General features: G+C 44.8%; 1 protein-coding gene across 1 annotated transcript in view; it reads left to right on the top strand.

The window, feature by feature from the left end:
* The first annotated feature begins 403 nt into the window (after window positions 1-403).
* Window positions 404-7939, top strand: part of LOC140386408 (uncharacterized) — a 65263-nt gene continuing 57727 nt past the window's right edge. The window contains exon 1 of the mRNA XM_072468727.1: window positions 404-601. The gene's annotated coding sequence lies outside the window, so the exon portion shown is untranslated. The remainder of the gene's footprint in view (window positions 602-7939) is intronic.

Below are 7939 nucleotides of genomic sequence, written 5' to 3'. Positions count from 1 at the left end.
AACAGTCCCATTAAATAATGGAGTTGAAATCAACTCACACGGGCTATTAGCACACCCACTCAGGCAGATTAGTTGGTACAGCTGGAAATTATACAGTAATGTAATAGTAGGATTTTAAAAAGCACTGGCGATGAATGTGCAGCACTTATATCCAGGTTTCTGGTGCGCTAATTAAGGGCCAACACCATCACCTCACCTACCCCCCCCCCCCCCACCTGCCCAACTTCCCCAACCCAGCCAACCAGGAACATTCAGCTCAAAGTGCTGTTTATTTCTCAGTTGGCATGGGCACACAATGCCTAGAAACATAGGCCCGTAACTTCCTTTCAGGACCCGACTAAAAACGCTGGAGCGCGCACATGCGCAGCACGACGATCCGGAAGAGCGGGCATGTACGCTGGAAGCGCGAGACGTTCAAACAGCAGGCTGGCCTTTTTCAAAAGCTTCAACTCCTGCGCTGCGCTGGACCTGCTGAATTAAAAGTGCAGGGACAGTACTTGTTTGGTCGACTTGCCCGATGTTGGATAAGTTTTTACACCTTTTTATTTGCACTTTCATTTCTCGGTCTAGGATCATTGAGCAGAGGAGGAAACATTTTTGGGTAGGTTAATGTTTTATATTATTAGTCATTAGCATTTATAAATATTTTTAAAATTCAAATAAAGTGAAAGGAAGATATATTTTTATTTTCTTAAATCCTTGGCTTGTCATGAGGCTGTTAATTTCATTGAAAAGATACTTTACTATATAAAGTTAGTTTGGAGACAGAAAGTGAAAGAGATTTTTTTAAAACTTTGGTTTGTCATGAGTTGTCATGTAGTTCCATCAAAGGAACTACAATAGATAGAATGTGGTGACCACTTGCTAACGTGTATGATTGCCCATCTAAGGTACTCCGTGTTACTGGTCACGGATTCTGTGGGTCCTTTTATGACTGAGGAGCTCCTTACCTTCAATCACTCACTTGGCAAGAGTTTCCAAAGTGTGAGATCAATCCTTGGACATTAGGTCACGGGTATTCATCTCTCAGGCTTCTTTTTCTGGCCTCCACTTGCCATCGGGTGTTCTCAAAGAATTGTGACCCTTCAACCAGGAGGTTCATCCAAGTAGGTCTCTTCTGAGCAAAGGTCTTCCAGGCATTGACATCTATGTTCCATTTCTTGAGGTAAGCCTTCAAAGTGTCCTTCCATTACAAGTTTATTGCTCTCTATTGCAAGTTTATTTCTGTCTATTACAAGTTTATTTCTGTCTATTACATGTTTATCGCTGTCTATTATGAGTTGGCTTGTAATGCAGAACACAGCCAGCAGTGCGAGTTCAATTCCTGTACCAGCCTCCCCGAACAGGCGCCGGAATGTGGCGACTAGGAGCTTTTCACAGTAACTTAATTGAAGTCTACTCGTGACAATAAGTGATTATTATTATTATTATTATTATTGCTGTCTATTACGAGTTTATTGCTACCTGTCCCAAGTTTATTGCTGTCTATTCCAAGTTTATTGCTGCCTATTCCAAGCTTATTGCTGCCTATTGCAAGTTTATTTCTGTCTATTATGAGTTTATTTTTGTCTATTATGAGTTTAATGCTGTCTATTTCAAGTTTATTGCTTTCTATTGCAGGTGTTTTGCTTTCTATTGCAAGTTTATTGCTTTCTATTGCAGGTTTATTGCTGTCTATTACAAGTTTATTTCTGTCTATTATAAGTAAATTGGTGTCAATTGCACTTTTTTGCTGTTTATTGCTGTCTGTTACGAGTTTATTTTTGTCTGTTAAAAGTTTATTTCTGTCTATTACAAGTTTATTTCTGAAGATTATGAGTTTATTTCTGACGATTATGGGTTTATTGCTGCCTATTACAAGTTTATTGCTGTCTATTATTACTTTATTTCTATTATCGGTTTATTGCTGTCTATTACAAGTCTGGGTAATCTCATGTACTGCACTGGTGGTTACTCCTGTAAGTGGTCACAGCATTTTGCTGTGAGGGGTGTTTATGTAATTTTCAACATTTAACAGTATGATTTTGTAACCCGTGTGATCTGAACTGACAATTATGTCTTCCCCATGTTTGTTCCTTCAACCTCAATTCAAGAAGAAAGCTGGTAAGGCATGTCTGGATACAAATTATTAACTTATTCACAGCTGGTGAATATGTAATACAACAATTAGGATCAGGCTTAATTTGTTCAAACAGCATGGTTACATTTTACATATCGAAGCAAAATAATAAACGCACTGTATTTTTAACCATATGGGGGAATCATCTTACTTGATTTAAGCAACATAACTCCTTCTAACTCCCCTATTGTGTGATGACCTTGCAGACCTGGCCAAGTACTCAGCTTGTTACTTTTGTTTTAAAACCTGACCTGACTTTACAGTCTCGGCTGGACCTTGCAGCTCACCTGTATCTCTGGCTCTGATCCTAACCTCTGTGCACTGCCACAATGGGGCCCACAAATTGTGCAGTTCTCCTGGTGGACAGTGGGCACAGATGGGTCCAATATGTTAATGCAGAGTACATGCGTTCATTCTGTGCCAGCTCTGCTCCACATGTCACCTTTGCACGTGCAAGTCGTAGGCCGACCATCCATTTCAGGATTCACCATGAACATTGAATCCTGTTTTTCAGGCAAAGAAAATCTGGGGTTATTTAAAGGAAGCTGCCAACACAGTGCTGAGTAAAAAATAGTTTTACTTACTAGAACCATGTAGATGAGTTCAATTTTTAATTTGGTTGGACAATATAATTGGGATGTCAGATAGGTCAAAGGTAAGCTAATTTAGGCAACTTGAAGAACAGCTTATATTTACAACATTAATTACGAATTGCATTTATATAGCACCTTTATTGTAGTAACATTTCACAGGAATTGAAACAAAATTTGGCGGCAAGCCACATAAAGAGCGATTAGGGTAGAATTTGATCAATGGTGTTGCTTATCTTTGGTTGGCTCTTAAATGTTGCCCGTTGTATCTTTACTTAATTTGCTCTGTTTCTATAACCTTTGCTCTAGAGTCGCCAGGTATCTTTATGATACCACCACGAGGTTCCAGTTCAAGTACTGATCAATAACTCAACACGCCAATTAGTAAGATTCAAATCAAAACACATTTATTATACACAGTCAATCATTACTCATGCATAAAACTCTACTTACTAGGCTATCTCTATCACTAAAAGCCCGATACTTAGCTTGGAACTGGTCCACCAGGTCAGGAGATATGATGGCCTTTTGTTCGATTCTGAGCCTGCAGGATTCAAAAGCTGGTCTATCTCGTAGCGTGCGTTGACTAGAGACTTACTTGGTTGATGCGGCAGCTTAGGCAGTTCACTGTCAAGGGTTGATTCACTGCTGAGTGACCCTGCCAAGAAGGACAAAATGAACTTGGGGACTCTATTTTATAGTCCCCAGGGGCTTCACACTCCTTCTGGGTGGACCCCGTACCTGGTTCCAAGTGATTGGACTACGTTCCGATCACTTGGATCGATTTCTCCAATACTGGAGTTGTTCCCTGATCGCTGGGCGGTCCCTGAGTGTCCGTTGGTTTTCCTTTGTCTTGGCTCCTGCTGGCGCCGAGGAGTCTGGCTTGGCCTTATTCACCTTACATGTTTCCCGGGGAGCGCTCATTAGTATGCAGATGGCTGTGAGTTTCAGTGCTGTCTGGGCTTTTGCAAGTTCCAATACACAGGAGACTTTGCACTTGCTAGTTTTTCATGGCTTGACTGAATTCACGCGAAGCGTGAAGGATCACATAACTGCGTTGTCTTCACTTCCTGACCCAGCGAGCACTCTTCCATGGCCTCTACACTGACCAGAACTATGTGTGAACATTTTTTAACTAACAATTCTAAGTGACGCTATGTCACAACAGGGGCATGCATTACAACATTAAAAAAACGGTACCTCTAACTATCCTCAATAAACTATCCTCACTCAAACAATCAACAATAATTCTACAACATTTTAAATGTACAAATAGCAGCAACACAAGTTTCTCTGGCTTAGCAGTCAAGCACTGAGGTTTACATTTCTTTACCGAACAAAACACACACAGAGAAAAATGGATGCACTTTAATTCATTCAAGGGGTTGGGGGGGTTTGGTGAAGTCCGAAAATAGGGGACCTAAACGTGTATACTGTGGTGCGAGAGCGGTAGGCTCTCCTTAGCCATTTTCTGAGTCTAAGTGTCTGCACGATACTGCAGAGTATCGCCAGTACTAAGAGTGATTCTACAATGTACGATAGTGAATACCAGGTTAGAAACTTGTCACACCAGGTCGGGGTGTCGGTAACTGTCTCGGGGTTAACTATTTCAGGGTGTAGTGTATGGTAAGGATGGGAATCATTCACGGCCTGTGTGGTAGGGGTCAGGGGGGTAGCATCCGCGCGCAACTGAAGGGATCCCGCTAAGATCCAGGTGAACATGAAGGTTGTCTTCATCTTTCCGTCTTTCTGTCTTCTTCTTTTTCTTCCTCTGGAGTTCCTGAGGTTCCGGAGTTCTATGGACACAAGCGTAATACCTGTTACTATCTTGTGTAATATCTTGAATGTTAGCATGTCTGTCTTTTAGTGCCAATTTCCCTTTATAATGTGTCACCATGTGTGACTCCCTCATTTTTTTTTTAAACCGAAAATTTGGACTAGACATCGAAGAAAATACTGCCATACTGCGAGCCGTCTCGCAGCCTGTGTGATTTACCATCCTAGTGTTGGAGGATGTAAATAGCAGAGGGAAGCAACCATAGGTTGCCAAAACCAAACAAAACAATTTTGAACATAATGAGCCACAAATGGGGTGCGTATCGCCGCGGCGGGTAAGATTTGGATGGAATCCCAGGGTAGGACGGTGATCAATGCCGTATGTGCTCTACCCGAGCATAGTTGACCAGAGGGGGGGTCCTCAGGCAGGGTGGTGATTAATGCCGTTTCTCCACTGCCTGAGCAACCGGCAAGAACGAGCAAAAATGTAGTCATCGAGGGGGGTTGTTGTAAAGGTTCTGCCATCGAACCAGAAGAGCAGTTATGAACGGGGGCTGGCAAGCTCTCCGCGGTTTCTGCCAATATGCGTGCTGGCAAGTTTTCACAGGTTTCTGCCAACAAATATGGCGTGTGGCCGTGGAACTTCTGAGTATACAAACAACACTTAACAATAACACTAACAAACAAACATTGAAGAACATGCTGCAGGTTCCATCAGAAAGGACACCGTTTCTCCCAAGCGGTTCCTTTCAAAACATCATCTGGACACCTCAGTTATCAGTTGCGAACAGGGTCGCAAAGGGGTTCTCGTTTTGGGAGTCAGACTCAATGTCATCATCTTCTCCCGGATGCCATACTCGTGAATGGATGAAGGTTGCCAAAGCTGCATGGTGTGACTTAGGGTCCATCTCATCGTTTAGGACGAGCTTGTATGAATTGTCACGGTGCCAAAAAGTTGTATCTAATTCTGTGGGGATGGAGTCGGGGTCATAATCGTAGGGCAGTGGTCTTTGTTGGGGTTTGTTGAGGAATGTGATCAGGAAGGGATCACTCGAATCGTGTTCAGATTCGCTGGGTGTGGGTCCTGTTGCATGGGGATAGTAGGGAGACGTGCTGTGGCTATTGTCTGTGTCACAGTCGTTGTCTCTGCTGCTGCTGTCTGTGGGCGTTCCGGGGCGGAGTCTAGAGTTCGGGGGTGGAGTCGAGGGCGAGTCCGTGGGTGGGGTGGACGTGTTGGGGGAGGATAGGGATACATTGGCTGTGGGCGGGGCGTGGTCTGCTGCGTCGAGCATGACCTGGTGTGTGTGGTTAGACTGCGAGCCATATGCCTTGAGCTGGTTAATATGGAACCACGCGGTCTTCCGGTTGGGGTACTTAATTTTATACATGGAGGGGCTTACTTTGTCCGCAATGGAGTACGGACCCGAATACTTGGGTGACAGGAACGTGCTGGAGTTGTAAATGGAGAGCATGACCTGCTGTCCTACCTCAAACTCAGTCGCATGCACTGTCTTGTCGAAACAGGCCTCGCTCTGTTTCTTCCTGGTGCCTAATTTTACTGCAGCTGCTAGCTGAGCCATTTTTATATTTTCCACTAATTGCTTGACTGCGTTCTCATGTGTGAGGGCCGTCACTTCGGGGCTGGTCAAGTCAAGTCCTAATAAAAATTCTGTGCCTTTCATGGGGCGTCCGGTCATGAGAGTGTGTGGGGTGTATCCTGTGGATGTCGAAACAGTGTTACGTAAAAACATTAATGCAAAAGGGAGGACTGAATCCCAAGTTGTGCTGTTTTGTTGGACCTTTTTCCGGAGGGTTGCTTTTGGAGTCCGATTCATTCGCTCGACGATACCACTTGACTGGAGGTGGTATGCGATGTGGAATTTTTGGGGAATGCCAAATATCGTGAGGACGTTCTTCATGACACGTCCCGTAAAATGGGAACCTTGGTCGGATTCAATGCTGCGGGGGAGTCCCCATCTCGTAAAGATGTGGTGGGTTAAAATCTTTGCGGTAGTCTGTGCCGTGTTCGTTCTAGATGGGAATGCTTCTACCCATTTTGTAAATATGTCTATAACGACTAAGACATACTGGTAACCATTCCTGGAAGGGGGCAATGGTCCTATAAAATCAATCTGGAGGTTAGTCCAGGGGCCATTAACGGGGCAGGTGTGGCTAAGCTGAGCGTTCTTTGCGTATCTGTCCGGATTGTTTTGGGCACAGATAAGGCAATTTTCCACATAGTGCGTGACGTCTTCCTTTAAATTCGGCCACCAACAGAGCTGCCTGAGGTGGGCTGTAGTGGGGTCAAATCCCTGATGCCCATGACCGTCATGGAACAAACAAATAAGCTGATTCCTGTCCTGTTCAGGAACCACATAAAGGGTGTCTTTTAGGATCACACAGTTATGTGTGGTCAGTGCATTTTTAAACCTATCGTATGGGGCTGGAAAGCTTCCTTTTAAAATCTCACTGAGATTCCTATCTTGCTTCTGGGCCTGCACTAAATCCTCGATATTAGTATGTGAGACCTGAACTGCATTCACTGGGGCGCTTTCGGGGGGGGCTTCCAAAAATGTCCATGTCTGAAACCTGCTTTAGCCAGTGCGTCGGCTTTTACATTTCCAGGTGGGTAGGAATGGTGGTGACTTCGAACTTTAACGATGCCAAATATCCTGTCCTGTGCTTTGTCTAAAATGTGCTGGAGCAATGGGGCTGAAGGGAGGGGTTTCCGTCTGCGGAAACAAATCCTCTTGCTTTCCACAGGGGTAGGAATTCTGTGAGGCTGTTACAGACATAGAGGCTGTCCGAGTATATGCCTGCTGGGCTGGGGAAGGAATCTGGGTGATCTATGATGTACGCAATGGCTGCTAGTTCTGCCGCCTGCGCGCCTAAGTGTTCTGGTAGTTTTAAGGAGATTTCTTCTTGGGCGTGTCCCTGCGCATCCTCAACATAAACGCCGCATCCTGTAATGCGCTTCCCGTCTAATACAGTGGAAGAGCCATCCACATATATTCTCAAAGGGGCGTATGTGTCTGTGTGCTGGGGGCTCTGGGGGGAACGACCTATCTTTCTGGGGGGTGTTTTTGCGATAAAGGGGCCTGTGTTGTGGTGCGGTGAGATGATTTCACATTCGTGGGGGGTGCCTGGGTATTGAAGGTTGTCGGCTAGGAAAGTGTGGGTCTTGGTCCTTTTAACAGTGATGTCCTGTCCCTGCAAAAGAAGGGTCCATCTGGCTGCTCTAATCTGGCTTACTGCACCGTCCTTAAGTCGTCCGTCTAGTAACAGTTGGGTGGGGGTGTGTTCTGCGAGGATTGTGATGGGGTTTAATCCGGTGATGTATGAAAAGTATTGAACTTCCCATAAAACTGCAAGCAGGTGCCTCTCACAGGCCGAAAATCCCTGCTCCACAGGATCTAAAACTCTGGAGGCGTAAGCCGCAGGTCTCAACTGTTCG

The sequence above is a fragment of the Scyliorhinus torazame genome, chromosome 12, assembly GCF_047496885.1.
Source record: "Scyliorhinus torazame isolate Kashiwa2021f chromosome 12, sScyTor2.1, whole genome shotgun sequence".
Classification (NCBI taxonomy): Eukaryota; Metazoa; Chordata; class Chondrichthyes; order Carcharhiniformes; family Scyliorhinidae; genus Scyliorhinus; species Scyliorhinus torazame.
This window is presented reverse-complemented; position numbering and strand designations above follow the sequence as displayed.